The sequence below is a fragment of the Thamnophis sirtalis genome, unplaced genomic scaffold (assembly GCF_051295495.1).
Source record: "Thamnophis sirtalis isolate CommonGarterSnake01/CBP01778 unplaced genomic scaffold, rThaSir2_p1.2 scaffold_1, whole genome shotgun sequence".
NCBI lineage: Eukaryota > Metazoa > Chordata > Lepidosauria > Squamata > Natricidae > Thamnophis > Thamnophis sirtalis.
This window is the reverse complement of record NW_028261381.1, coordinates 18792467-18807471: the sequence shown is the minus strand read 5'-3', so window position 1 is coordinate 18807471 and position 15005 is coordinate 18792467.

Genomic DNA, 15005 nt, shown 5'->3' with positions numbered 1-15005 from the left:
ATGTTATTGCAGCTGAAGTTGAACTAGTTGTTTACAGGTAGAATGTTATAGCAGATAATTTTGTCTACTATGCTTAGGTTGGAACGTAGCATAGACATAGGAAGCTTGATATAGCAAGCAATGTCAAGTTTCTTGTTGGATATAATTCTCCTCTCAAGATTATCTTAATATGCTTTGCCATATGAAAAAAACATCTGTTTTCCAGTTCCTTCGGTTCTCCTATAAATCAAATACCAACTTATCAGAATCTATGTATACACATACAGTCTTTCTAATTTGCCTTAGATTGTAGCTCCTGGCATTGGTTTTGTCTTATGAGCCGCAGGGGAGGTAGAGGGAGTTACAGTGGCAAGTTATTTTTGAGCAGCAAATGAACTTCCTGACTTGTGGTTTCCTGATCAAAACTGCTCCCTGGCTTGCATTCACCAAGCTTTGCCTCGATAATGCTTTGTCTTGCTTTTTGAGTTTCCTATTTTCCCCCACAACTTGGTAGGAGCTGGATCTTTAGAAAAATATTGCTATTTTCTTTAAAAAATAAATTCCACCTAAGCTCTTTGCTGTATTTGAAAAAGATCCCATTCTTTTCTAGAGGTGGAACAAAAGGAGTAACTTGATTTCCTCCTAAAGGTTTGGATTAAAATTCCTATTGTCTCCTAAGTGCCTTGCAGCTGAGATCCAATACATCAGGACTATAGTTTATAGTTTAGTTTTATAGTTTTTTATTGATTTGTATGCCGCCCACTCCCGAAGGACTCCGGGCGGCTTACAATAAAACAAGGGAGGGGAATAATACACAAACAACATTAAAATATACAACAGTCACAATCTCCGGGGGGCTGAATATTACGAGAGCCCCCCGACCTGCTGGAGCAGCCAGGACTTAACAGCTTTGCGGAAGGCTGGGAGGGTAGTAAGGGTCCGGATCTCCACGGGGAGATCGTTCCAGAGGGCTGGCGCTGCAACAGAGAAGGCTCTCCCCCAGGGAATCGCCAGCTGACATTGGCTGGCAGATGGAATCCGGAGGAGACCTAACCTGTGTGATCGAATCGGTCTATGGGAGGTGATCGGCAATGGAACAGGGCTTGTAGAAGTGAAAGAAGTGGGGTTTTTTTTGCAACACATGGGAATACAAACAATGCACTTCCAACTGAACTGTTGAAGTAGCTGTGTCATTTTCCAGGCTGCAGCAGGTCTGCCATAGCAGTGGCTTTGCACACACATACACACACAGACACAAACTGCCGGGAGCAACTTTCAAATCAGCTGCACTGATTTGACAGAAAATGCTGCTGCATTGACAATTTCAAGAGGAAGGCTTTATTTGTCCACTAGTATTCTGTAAAGCGTCTCTGACTGCTTTTGACTCTTTTTCACCATCCTACCAAATAACACATCTTCAAATAACAATATATAGCTTCTAGATGTGTACAACTGAAAGATTCTTTCTCTGCAAGTGGGGATCAACATCTATTTTGGTGGAATCAGTGGTGGGTTGCAGGCCGGGAGCATCGGGTACCATTCCGGTACAGTGTTCGGAGGACCCGCCCACCCGAGCTCCTTACCTGTATATGAGCTCTTTGGAGCTTCCGTGCACACATATGGAGTGTAAGGCACCTGTGCAATGCTCCGCCGCACAGCTGGAGTATCACAGAGGTGTCGCGGAGGTGTCACGGAAGTAAGTGTAGCGGAACCCACCACTGGGTGGAATAGACAGACAGACAGAGAGACAGACAGATAGATATGCATATATAGATGTGTGTGTGTGTGTGTGTGTGTGTGTTCATAGATTTTCATGGGTGTAGGTATGCTGGTCTTGTTTTATTTGGGTCTTTTCCCATGTCAGATTGAGATTGTCTTGGCAAGGTTTCGGCAAGGTCTCACTCACCATCTTCAGGCTGGGTTTTGGGCTTAAAGGGTGGTTGGAGCTGCCGTCTTTCTATAAAACTTGGTGGGTAAGTGTGGAGTGCTGGCTTTGTTTCAGTAAGTGGAGTGATTGGTAGATTGGTGCTGATTGGTGCTGGCTGTGTGTCCATTGTTGTTTCATGTTGTAATGCCTGGGTGGTGGCTGGGTCTCGTTTGTTGACTAGGGCTGGTTTCCAGATGTCTGGTAGGCAGGAGGTATCCTCATGTTTATTCATGTTGTGGGGGTGTTTCTCTATTTCGATAGCTTCCATAATTATTCTCTTGTTGAAGTGTTCAGTTTTGGAGATTAACCTGGTTCCTTCAAAATTAATTTCATGTCCTGTAGCTTTTAGGTGCAGGAAAAGGGAGGAAAGTTTTTCTTTTTTTCTTACTGCGTTCGTGTGTTCTGCGATGCGTGCATTTATTCTCCTGTTCGTTTGTCCTATGTATGTTGCCGGGCAGATTTTGCATGGTATTTCGCAGAGTCCTTGGTTTTCTAGCTGGATTTTGTCTTTGGGATTTCTTAAAATGTTGGGAGACCTCGCCAAAATGTTGCAAAGACAATCTCAATCTTACATGGGAAAAGACCCGAATACAACAAGACCAGCATATCTACACCCATGCAAATCTACAAATTATATTATATATAATTTGATTAGGGCTTATTTTTCTGTTGGTCTTGTGTGAGTGTAGAAAACAGTTGGTTTTTGTTGTCCTCTCTCTCCCTCTCCCCATCTCTCTCTCCCTCCCAGCATCTGAATGCATTTACTGACTTTAGCTTTTATAACTCCATTTGTACCATAAGGAATTACCTAAAACTATAAAAAGAACATACAAGCATAAAAAAAACCCTGATGGAATCACAAACCATAAACTATGCTATGAGATCTCCTAGGGTTGTGCCCTTCAAAAGTGGATTAGAAAAACAATTTAGACCTCATGCAAATGGAGCATCTCTCTGCTATTCCTTAAAATAAAATCCTCCAGCTTCTGCACAAGCTTGAGAACGATGTCATTGCTTTATGAAATCCACTCATTAAAGTGACACGACTCTTAAAGCAGCAACTTGGAACTTGGCTCACATGGAAACTTGAAAAAGAGGGGGTACTCCAACTAATGTAAGAAAGATGCTATACTTCCTGTAACATTCAACTCCCTAGGGCAAGGGCAAGGAATCAAATACTGCTGAGCCAAAATCTGTCATGTTCCTACACAGCATCAGTATTAATGTTAATCCCTCAATGGGAGGGATGCAAGAGTTGAAATTCAGCAGGCTTTGGAGAGTCCCACTTCCTGACCTCTGGTCTAAAGAGTCTGAACTCAAGGAAAGAAATTTTGAACTATGCTCAAGTAAAGGAAAAATCTGAACTTTGCCAAGCTAGCTTGCTAATTGTTAAGTTGCAGAGTTGAAGGGAGCCATTTAAGGACACAGACAGAAGTTGAAAATAATCAGTTCTTCAGCCAGCAGAGAAATACATTGGTCTTAAAATGGACTGAGCCCTATTTTTTTCTTGGCAATGACATCACTGAATGATGTTCTCCTTATGAGTGGATTCTCCTGGCTTTGGATTTCCCTTCCAAACAGCACCAACTGCTAGCAAGGAAAAGGATACTCTGCAACAGGTGTTTGGGGTGGGTCTACGTGAGTAGAGGCAGATGGTTTGAAGGACAGGTTAAGCTATTTCCCAAGTGGATCATCAGATCACAGGAATGGAGGTGCTCTCTGCTGGAGGCTCATCAGGTAGGCTATTTTTGAATAGGACTCGTAACAGTCTGAAACAGTTTTAGGTTTGGTAGAGGTGGTTAGATGATGAAGCATTAACAAATGAGTTCCATCCTTGAGTAGTACTGCAAGGAAATGGTAGCACAGGTAGTCCTCAACTAACAACAGTTCATTTACCGTATATACTCGAGTATAGGCCGACCCGAATATAAGCCGAGGCACCTAATTTTACCACAAAAAACTGGAAAAGTTATTGACTCGAGTATAAGCCTAGGGTGGGAAATGCAGCAGCTACCGGTAAATTTCAAAAATAAAAATAGATACCAATAATGTTTTTGAATATTTATTTCAAAGAAAAACAGTAAACTAGCGGTGTATTCAATGAAATACTTCACTCACCTCATGATGCTGATGTCCCACTGTGATGATGATGTCCCGTGCAGCCGCGGGAGCGATGTCCCGCCTCCTATGACACACGGCACAGTGATTCCTATCATTGGATCACTGTACCAGAGGAGGTGGGACATCACTATGTGGCTGCTTGCCATAACAAGGAGGAGGTGGGACATCGTTGCAGAGCGGCAGGAGGGGGAGGAAGGGGAATCGTAAGACAGCCCTGCATTACATTAGACCGTGAGGAGAGGGGGATGGTGCGGTGCGCGCTGCGCGGCAAACTGACACAGAGGGAGGGGAAACTCACAGGGGCACTGGGCCATTCACGAGTGTCACCCAGCGGCATGGCCCCACCCCTTTTTCTCCTCCATTTTGGGCAAATTTTTCACTGACTCGAGTATAAGCCGAGGCGGCTTTTTTCAGCCCAAAAAGTGGGCTGAAAAACTAGGCTTATACTCGAGTATATACAGTAGTGACTGTTCAATGTTACAAGAGCCCTGAAAAATGTAGCTTAGACTGGATTACTGTAACACGCTCTACATTGGGCTGCCCCTGAAGAGTGTTCGAAGACTGCAGTTGGTCCAGAATGCAGCCGCGCGAGCGATACTGGGTGTACCTAGATACACCCATGTTACACCCATCCTCCGCGAGCTGCACTGGCTCCCTATTGGTCTCCGAACGCGCTTCAAGGTGCTAGTCGTTACTTTTAAATCCCTACATGGTTTAGGACCTGGCTACCTGAGAGACCGCCTCCTGCCACATGTCTCCCAACGACCAACAAGATCTCACAGGTTGGGCCTCCTTCGGGTACCGTCGACCGTACAATGCCAGCTGGCAGTCCCCCGGGGGAAGGCCTTCTCTGTAGCTGCGCTGGCCCTGTGGAATGATCTACCCATAGACATCCGGACCCTTACCACTCTCTCGGCCTTCCGTAAAGCCACTAAGACCTGGCTGTTCCGGCAGGCCTGGGGCTGTTGATCAATGTACAGCCCCACTTAGACTGAATGGATGATGTTTAATTTTAACAATTGTATTTTTTTACTTTTAATTTTTTTTAATGCTTTTTTATCTGTCTGTAAGCCGCCCAGAGTCCCAAGGGAGTGGGTGGCATACAAATTTTATAAAATTGAAATTGAAAATTGAAAGTTTATGATGTTTTTTTGTCACAGTTACTACCTTTGCAGTATGTCCATGATTATGTGATCCAAATTCAGCATGTGGTTCATATTTATGACATTTGCAGTGTCCCAGGGTAATGTGATCTCCTTTTCCAACCTTCTCACAAGCAAAGTCAATGGGAAAGCCAGGTTTCATTTAACTACCGGGTTATTGACTTATCCATTGCAGTGGTTCACTTAACAAATGCGGCAAGAAAAGTCGTAAAAGCGGGCAAAACCCACTTAACAAATATCTCATTTAACAACAGAAATTTGAGATCCAATTATGGTTGTAAGTGGAGGACTACCTGTAGTGTGCATATGGATGGGATATTTAGAAAGTGCTGTAGCAAAATGGAACTTCTTACCTCCAAATAATAAAAACATTAACTATGGCCATGCAAAATTCTTTGAAAGCAATACAGCTGTAATGTGCTCATTGGTGACATAGTCAGCAACTTAGAGCTGGCAGAAGCCAGGTCTCTTTTCCAACTTAAACTGAGATTTTGGCTTCTTAAACACAGGCCTAGTCTTCTCTCAAAGGACTACTAAATCCAGGTGTCTGCAGAACATGTGTGAAATCTCCCAACCACTTTGAAAAATACCAGCCATGCATTGTATGGGCAGCTGCCTCTGAAGAAGCCAAGGATTAGCCTGCAACCCAAGCTAAGCCATGATGGTCAGGGGGCAATGCTACATAGGCCAGAAGGAAGCCGCCATGTCTGCAACAGTCTAAAGCAGGGATTACTCCGATCCCAGATCAGCTATACTGCCGTGTAGATGAAGTATGCTGTGTAATAGTCATGTTGGGAGAAGAGGAAAAGCATGATTTTTACACCGGAGTGGTTAAGAGGTGAGTTTTTTGTGGATAAGGCAAATGAAACATCGAGAGGATATTGATGTTTCATTTGGCTTGGCTCTGCAACCAAACAAGACAAACATAGACTTCAATGAATGATTAGAATTGCAGAAAAAACAATTGCTACCAATCTGCCTTCCATTGAGGACCTGTATATTGCACAATATACATAATAATTGTATATTATATTGTATCAAAAAAAGAGCTGAGAAAATATCTAAACCCCCTCACATACTAGACATCAATTGTTTCACATTCTACCCTCAAAACGAGGCTATATGGCACTGCACACCAGAACAACTAGACACAAGGACATTTTTTCCCCGAATGCCATTACTCTGCTAAGCAACTAATTCCCACAACACTGTCAAATAATTTACTAAGAATGTATTACTAATATTCTTCTCTTCCTTCCTAGTATCTCTCACTCCTCATTTATGACTATAACCATGTTGATTGTATCTTTCAATTTATATTGTTTTTTTTGTTTCCTAGTACGATTTGACAGCTTATTAGTAACCTTGACTATCACTAAGTGTTGTATCTTTTTATTCTTGAATGTATTTTATTCTCCTTATTTATATTGAGAGCATATGCACCATAGACAAATTCCTCGTGTGTACAATCACACTTGGCCAGTAAAGAATTCTATTCTATTCTATATGGTGCATTAAAACAGTTGTCCCCTTATAGATGGGGGGAATGTAAACCCTTAGCCCATTCCCCTCCAAACTCTTCCTTGGTGCAGGAATTCAAAATAAAAGTCTTCCCAAGCAAGGTCTTTCTAGCCTGGTGTCCCCAAATTGCCTAGGAAACACAGAAGTTTCTGACAAAGAGCCCTCTGAATGGGGAGGACAATGTCAGAGCCAGCTAGAATTCTGTGTGGAAAAGAGCTGACAAACTCCATGCATTTATTTCACTGTCGCTCCCTGCTGCAGCATAACACTTCTCCCATGGCTGCTCTTGGCACCTCTGCTTCTGCGGTTTCACCCTGCCGTCTCTCCCCATCTTGCCTTTCCTCCTTTCCTTGTATCACTGGGACAAGGATAATGGAACATTACCGTGTGGGGCGCATTCCTATTTAAGAAGTTGGCTTTGCAAGAGCTGGGCTTGCCTATTATCTGATTCTAAAATATTAGCTATGTTAATCTGTCGCAGCAGAAAGAGCAAAGCTGCTTGTGAAAGCCGAAAGATCTCCAAAATTATTGTGGCGTTATTGTGGAAGGCGGATCAATCCTATTGCTTCGTTGGAGCACTCTAATAGCAGAGTACTGTGACAACTAGTAGAAAGTATGGGGGATGTTACATTCACTGCCCTACTTTAATTCCCCCCCCCCTCTCCTCCTTGGTTACTCAAATTGCTAGGCATGTGGTCAGATCCTGGCTAATTATGGTTAAGCGCAATCACCACTAGAATTGAGACTATTAGCTAATGCTTTGCTGAAGATGCTTCATATGTACTAGATGGATGTGATATGTATTACTGGAGCGTGACCCATCAAATGCGCTCCCGACAAAAGCGCTCCGACAAAACCGCGGCGAGAAAACCGCGAGATCAAAAGCGCTCCCACAAAAGAGCGCTGACAAAACCACGCCCACAAAAGCGTGATTAGGGTTAAGGTAAGGGTTAGGGTTGGGGTTAGGGTTAGGGTTAGGATTGTTACATTGTTTTCGTTGCTTTTTTAATGGCGCGCTTTCATCGGCGCGCATTTGTCAGCGCAATTTCAACCTCACGGTTTTCTCGCCACGGTTTTGTCGGCACACTTTTGTCGAGCGCGCATTTGTCGGTGAACCTTACTGGAGACAATCATTTCTTTTTGGGGGGGACTTAATTAGTCTCTGAAAGTCATCTGCCCTAAATGGATGTTGTTTTACCACATATAACTTATAAAAAGAAATCCAAAGAGGGTCAGATTTATATATTGTTATTTATTAGATTTTTAACCCCAAAATGAGGTACCAACATACCTAATACCCTTATCTCCTATTTCCCCTGTAGGAAGTTAGCAGCCATCCCTCTCCTAGAAAAATGAAATATTCTAGGAAATATTAAAAAGGCAGAATATTATGTTTCCCTGGATGAGAAAAGGAGAAACATGTTTTAAAGACAAAGCAGCTCCCTTCAGCTCCAGGGTGATGGGATTCAGACATGGATTTTAGGACATGATAGGATTAGCCCACTACCCATCTCATGGGTACCTGTGAGGATTACATCACCCAGCAAGGCTCAACCAAGCCTGGGACTCAGGACAGCCTACAGAGTTGTCCCTGCATGGCCCCATGGGAGTCTGACAACTAATCAGAATACAAGCTCAAATTCAAAAGCCCAGAGAGGGCATAAAACCAAGGCACTCTCAGCATCTTTTCCCTCCCCCCACCACCCGACAGGACCTCAAACCATATGGTCCTGTCCACCATTAAAAACCATCTTTCCAAGCAGTCTCCATATTTCCAGTGTCTCTCTTCCCACTTGGAAATGAACCTGGATGGACATTTATTCCAACACCCCACCCCACCCTGCGCAACCATTCTGTGAAGTGACTTGGACTGAGTGAGAGTGACTGGCCCAGCTAGTTTTCCAGTCTCCTACTTTCAAGGCCAGCCCCTTCACCACTACACCATACTGTCTTTGTGCTTCTCTTATATAACATGCATTGTTTGAGAGATCATCCAGAGCATATTTTGTGGGGAAGGGATAGCCAGGGAAAAACAAAGATCTAAAATCCTTATTGCATGATTGGAGAATCCAGCTTGGCCTGCTTGAAGATTATTTCTTATCCTCATAATTTGGCAGAGTGGGGGGGGGGGGTTTGTTGTATGTGTTAATGCAAACATCAATCCTCCTAGGTCAGTGTTTCTCTACCTTGGCTACTTGAAGATGTCTGGACTTCAACTCCCAGAATTCCCCAGCCAGCGACTGCTGGCTGGGGAATTCTGGGAGTTGAAGTCCAGACATCTTCAAGTGGCCAAGGTTGAGAAACACTGTCCTAGGTGTTCATTAGAACAATTCTGAAATGTGCCAAGTTTATTCCAAATCTGTGTGGAATTATGAGTTTGGGGGTTGTTTTTTTGCTGGCAGACAATGACTATTTTTGCTAAGTCAATGGCTTGAGGAATAATTTCTGCATCCTGGCACAATCAAGTATGAATCAGGTGGCATCATGGGTTTATAAAACTTAATAAGATTCTATCCTGTAGGTGTATCACAGATATTTAAGCAGTAAGTAAAGACAAGCCTGCATTTCCAATGCAGAATATGCAGTTTTGAAACATGGGATTGCAACTTAGTTTAGGCAATGGTAATAAAGTGACAGAAGCCTTTTATCAATTACACCTCATGCCTCAGAAATTGAAGCTTGAAAAAGGAAGATTCCCTCTATCTTTTTGCATAATGGCAATTAAAGTTCACTAATTAAAACTGAAAGTGATGCCTGTCTTTAAAGACCAAAATGAAAAAAAAAGATAATTATTGAAGTTATATTACACCTGTAGGTTTTTAAAGCTAACACATTTTCCCCAGCACTGACATTCTCTTTATATACAGTATGTGCAAATCACGGATTAATATGAATGACTATAAGAACTCCAAAGGGAGCCATTGTGATTTTCTTTGCATCAATAATCCTTAGAGTTGAAAAGATTTACACATTGTAATGTAAGGTCTCCATGGCTTATCCGAAATAATAAACAGTAGGAAATGGAGTTTTGCTCCCATGTATATATTTACCCATTTAGGTTTTTTTTTTCTACCCCTCCTAAATTATATTATCCTGAATGGCTTCATTTTAAAACTGAAAATGTATCTATCCAACAGTAAATCAATTGACCTTTGCATTTGAAGGATAGAGAAATTATACACAAAATACTGCAAAAGTTGCCTTTTTATCATTGGTTCCTGATGAGAGCACTTTAAGGATTTGCAAAGAGGTTTGAGCAAAAGCTTTGAGCTTCATGGGGGGTGCATGGCCGGTTCCACCACAAAACCGCGATAGACTAAAGCGCGCTCGACGAAAGCGCGTACGTGACGTCATCACAGCGCGACGAAAACAGCACGCTGTGAGCGGTAAACTTAAAATGAACGCGTAAATCTAAACCTAACCCCCCCAAACCTAACCCTAAACCTAACCCTAAGCCTAACCCTTAACCTAACCCTAAACCTAACCCTTAACCTAACGCTAAACCTAACGCTAACCCTTAACCTAACCCTAACCCTAACGCTTAACGTAACCCTAAACCTAACCCTAACCCTTAACCTAACCCTAACCCTAACCCTAACCCTTACCTTTATGTGAATCGGCTTGCTTTAATTTTATTTTAATTTTAATTTAATTTATTTTTAATTTTATTTGTCGCGCTGCTGATGACGTCAGGTACACGCTTTAATCGGGCGCGCTTTAGTGGACCCTTTAGTGACGGGTCACAGCATGGCCAACCAACTACAGGTAATCTTCAACTTAAAACAGTTCATTTAGTGACAGTGCCAAGTTATGACAGTACTGAAAAAAGTGATTTATATGACCATTTTTCACACTTATGATCTTTGTAGCATCTCCATGATCATGTGATCAAAATTCAGAAGTCCGGCAACTGGTTCATATATTTATGACCGTTGCTGTAGCCCAAGATCATGTGCAACTTTTTGCAATCTTTGGACAAGCAAAGTCAATGGGGAAGCCAGATTCACTTAATAACCGTGTTAGTAACTTTTCAACTGCAGTGATTCACTTAACGACTGTGGCAAGAAAGGTTGTAAAATGGGATCAAACTCACTTAACAAATGTCTCACTTAATATTAGAAATTTGGCGCTCAATTATCATAAATTGAAGATAATTGTCTGTATTTGTTTTAATCCAGAAAATCACAAATTCAATCCCCAGGGATCTTTAAATAACATCTGGAAAAGACTCTTGGCTAAAACTCTGCAGAACATTTTAGTTTAGGATTGGTTACTTGGAAGATTTGCCATAGATTTTTGTGTTCATGACCCCTTAAATGTTGTAGTGGATATTATAATTGTGCTGAGTTGGATTTTGTTTTATTTTTTAAAAAAATGAGTCTTAATATGAGTCCATAATCTTTCTGTAGCAAAGAAGTTGAATTTTATTTCTATTTACTGAAACTATGACCAATGAAGGGTATCTGATATTGCTGTTTTAGTTTCCCACAGTGCATTGGGTGTAATGTACAACTTTCAAATGCTGCCTCTTATTGATTCAGATCTCCTTCAGTCACTGCTGGAGGTCTTTGATTAAACCCCATTGGAGGGCTCTTTGCAAAAATACAGGAGACTATAATGACATATAATGTAAGATGATTTGTTCCCCAACGTTTATTTCACAGCTATCTTTAGGAGGAGACAAATGCATAACTTATTAATTCACTTCTTACTTTGACTTTGAGAGAAACCAACTGAAAATTGAGTTCTAGTTTGTTAAAGGGAGCTTGTCAATGACTGACTGACAAGGAAGCTTAGAATTCTAAGCAGCAGGAAACTGGATAGATTAGTTTCCTAAACCTTGTGCTTTCCAGATATATTGAGATGTCAACTCCCAAAACCCAACCAGTAACTGAACAACAAGGAATGCTGAGACTTGTAGTAATAATTGTATGAGATAGAGGATGGTAACTTTTCTTGGGGCCTCAGTGTGAGGAAATCTGATGTATCTTACTTTAGAATTAGAATAACAGAGTTGGAAGGGGCGTTGGAGGTCTTCTAGTCCAACCCCCTGCTTAGGCAGGAAACCCTATACCATTTCAGACAAATGGTTGTCCAATCTCTTCTTAAAAACGTGTAAATATTGGATCATTTACAGCTTCTGGAGGCAAGTTGTTCCACTGATCAATTATTTTAACTGTCAGGAATTTTCTCCTTAGTTCTAGGTTGCTTCTTTCTTTGATTAGTTTCCATCCATTGCTTCTTGTCCTGCCTGCCTTCAGGTGCTTTGGAGAATAGCCTGACTCCCTCTTCTTTGTGACAGCCTCCAAGATTTTAGCAGTTAGCAGTAGCAGTTAGACTTATATACCGCTTCATAGGGCTTTCAGCCCTCTCTAAGCAGTTTACAGAGTCAGCATATCGCCCCCACAATCTGGGTCCTCATTTTACCCACCTCGGAAGGATGGAAGGCTGAGTCAACCTTGAGCCAGTGAGATTAGAACCGCCGAACTGCAGATAGAGTCAGCTGAAGTGGCCTGCAGTACTGCACTCTACCCACTGCGCCACCTCGGCTCTTTTGGAACACTGCTATCACAAATCTATTCTAGAACTCAAGTTTTTTTTGTTCTTACTTACAGTTCAAACAATATAACTGTTGACTGAATAGCCCCAAAGAAAACATGATAGCAAAACAATTCTTAACTTCTTTCCTATAGTTCTATTTTCAATCAAATTCCGATTGGGAAGCCATCATTCCCAGCAATAGGGATGTCGAATGTGACCTAAAATGGGCTCCTAGGGAGAAAAGGACATTACTCATCTAAGTAAAGGGTTAAATCAATGAAATCCTGAATGCTCATAATAGTAGCTACCAGCATCAGTAGCCTGGCCTGTTTAATGCTTATTGTGCAGGTGCAGAAATAGGACATCAGCTTGAAATGTGTCTCCTCAGAAGTTACAGAGTGATTTCTCATAAATAAAGGCTGAGGTTATGAGCAGAAGGAAATTGTGTTACATATAAGCCAGTGATTTGCTGGATTGTGATAGCTAAAATGTCCTGTGAGCTGCAAAGAAACAGATTAAAAAAATATTTTATGCCTTTGAGTCATTGTTGACTCCTGGCAACTACATGAACTAGCTTCTGCAGTTTTATTGGCAACATCTAGGAAGTGGTTTGCCATTGCTTGCGTTCTAGGGCTGAGTGACTACCTACCTTTGTGCCTAGGGTGGGACTAGAACTCACGCTCTCCTGGTTTCCAACCAAAGTATCTTCACCATTACATCAAACTGGTCGTGTTCGTTTATATTCTATGTCAGAGGTGTCAAACTCAAGGCCAGGGGGATGGATCCGGCCCGCAGGTACTTAGATCTGGCTCGCGGGGGCGCCCTGGGAACAATGAAGGACTGGCCCACGTTGCTTCTGCCAGTGAAAACAGAGCTTGGGAGGGCCCCACATTACATCAAACTGGTCCTGTTCATGTATATTCTATGTCAGAGGTGTCAAACCCAAGGCCAGGGGGCTGGATCCGGCCCGCAGGTACTTAGATCTAGCCCGCTGGGCCACCCTGGGAACAATGAAGGACTGGCCCACGTTGCTTCTGCCAGTGAAAACGGAGCTCGGGAGGGCCACACATGGCCCTCCCGAGCTCCGTTTTCACTGGCAGAGGGTTGCAAGAGGCCATGGCAGCCGAAAACGGAGCTTGGGAGCCCGTTTTCACTGGCAGAGCACTTGGCTCACCACAGGCACCTCCAATACGAGTGACGATGAACTGGCCATGCTCACCCTGACCCCCAAGATCAAACACAGCCCTGATGCAGCCCTCAGTGAAATGAAGTTTGACACCCCTGTTCTAGGTGGTCTTTAATAAACTTCAGTAGTCAGTTTCAGCTGCTGATTTTCCATAATATGCAGACAAGTAATAACATTCTACTTTATAGAACTGACATCATACTGTTATTAATAACATACTGCCAAGAGAGTCAGAATATTCGAAAGGGCATAAGAAATTTATCAAAATATCATTACCACTGTTGTCATAATTTGAGATTGCCAAATCTTCAGAAATTTCAGTATGGTCATTAGACATTGTGATGTCTTGTACCGGAATACCACCATCGTCCAAGATTTTAATGGTATTCCACAAACTCTCATTAGATTTTGGAATAAAAATACAAGAGATCCGAGGGTCCAAGTCCTACCTGAGTTTTCACGATCAGGACCCTAACCCTTGGTGATCCCTGCTGTAAAATCATTGAGCCGGTAGGAATTCTCTTGCAGCATTGTAAGAGTAATGTAAATGCTATGGATTGCAATTATTAAAGAGAGAGTTGCATTTGTCACAGTGATGATGCATTGGTGAAAGGGTGCAATGAATCTATGACTCCCATTGATTTTAATAGATCACAGTCATGCTAAGGCTAATTGGCTGCTGTCAGTAATGCATTATTGTATTACTGTTCCCCGACTATTGCCACTGGGAAGATGTTTGTTATTGAAGTCGTTTATGTGCTGGCAGTCTCCACTTTAATAATGGAGAATGAAATATTGTTATCGCCATTTCACAGTGCATGAATGACAATTCAACATTATATTCCTGGGTCTAAGGATGCAGTGTCTATTGAAGCAAGCGCCCCCTGTTTCTGGAGCAATGCCAATTAGATGTTATTATTAGAAAGAAGCTCAAGTGGGTATAGATCTGCATCAGAAGCTGGCTGCTATAGTATGTTGAATGCACAGAACATAAAATACCACTTGGAAAACATCAAAGGAGGATAGTTTTGCAACTTTTGGAAATACTGCATGCGTTCTGTGGATAAACAGCATTCAGTAGACTTTCTAAAACTCAGGATTAAATCTCTCCCTGATGCACAGGACTTGGTTTTGGCTGGATCCTATTTTATGTTTTCTTGCCTTTACTCTTAAGGGTCCGGGGAAAGAAAATTCCTTTTCTCCCTCTCTCCCACTCTGATCCTTTAAAAGACTCCAGAACCATCTTCTTTTGTCTACCCTCAAATATACAGTTGTACCCTAAAACAAAGGAACTCTGCATTTACATTTTTTCCCCTTCAAAGCCTGATCAGCTGAGCTAATGGAGCAATTCACTATAGCTAGCTGTGAAAAGAAGTGAAGAATAGCTTCAATTGTTCTCCAAGAGCTAAAAGTCTGCCTTTGTGGGTTGGCTTCTGGAATTATTGCTGTGGATGGATGCATGACGAAATGGGATGAAAAACCTATCCAGTACACATGACTGCCTTTGAGTAAGCTAAGCAGAAGACTAATTATGGGGAAATAGTCCTGTACTTGAGGGAACAAGACC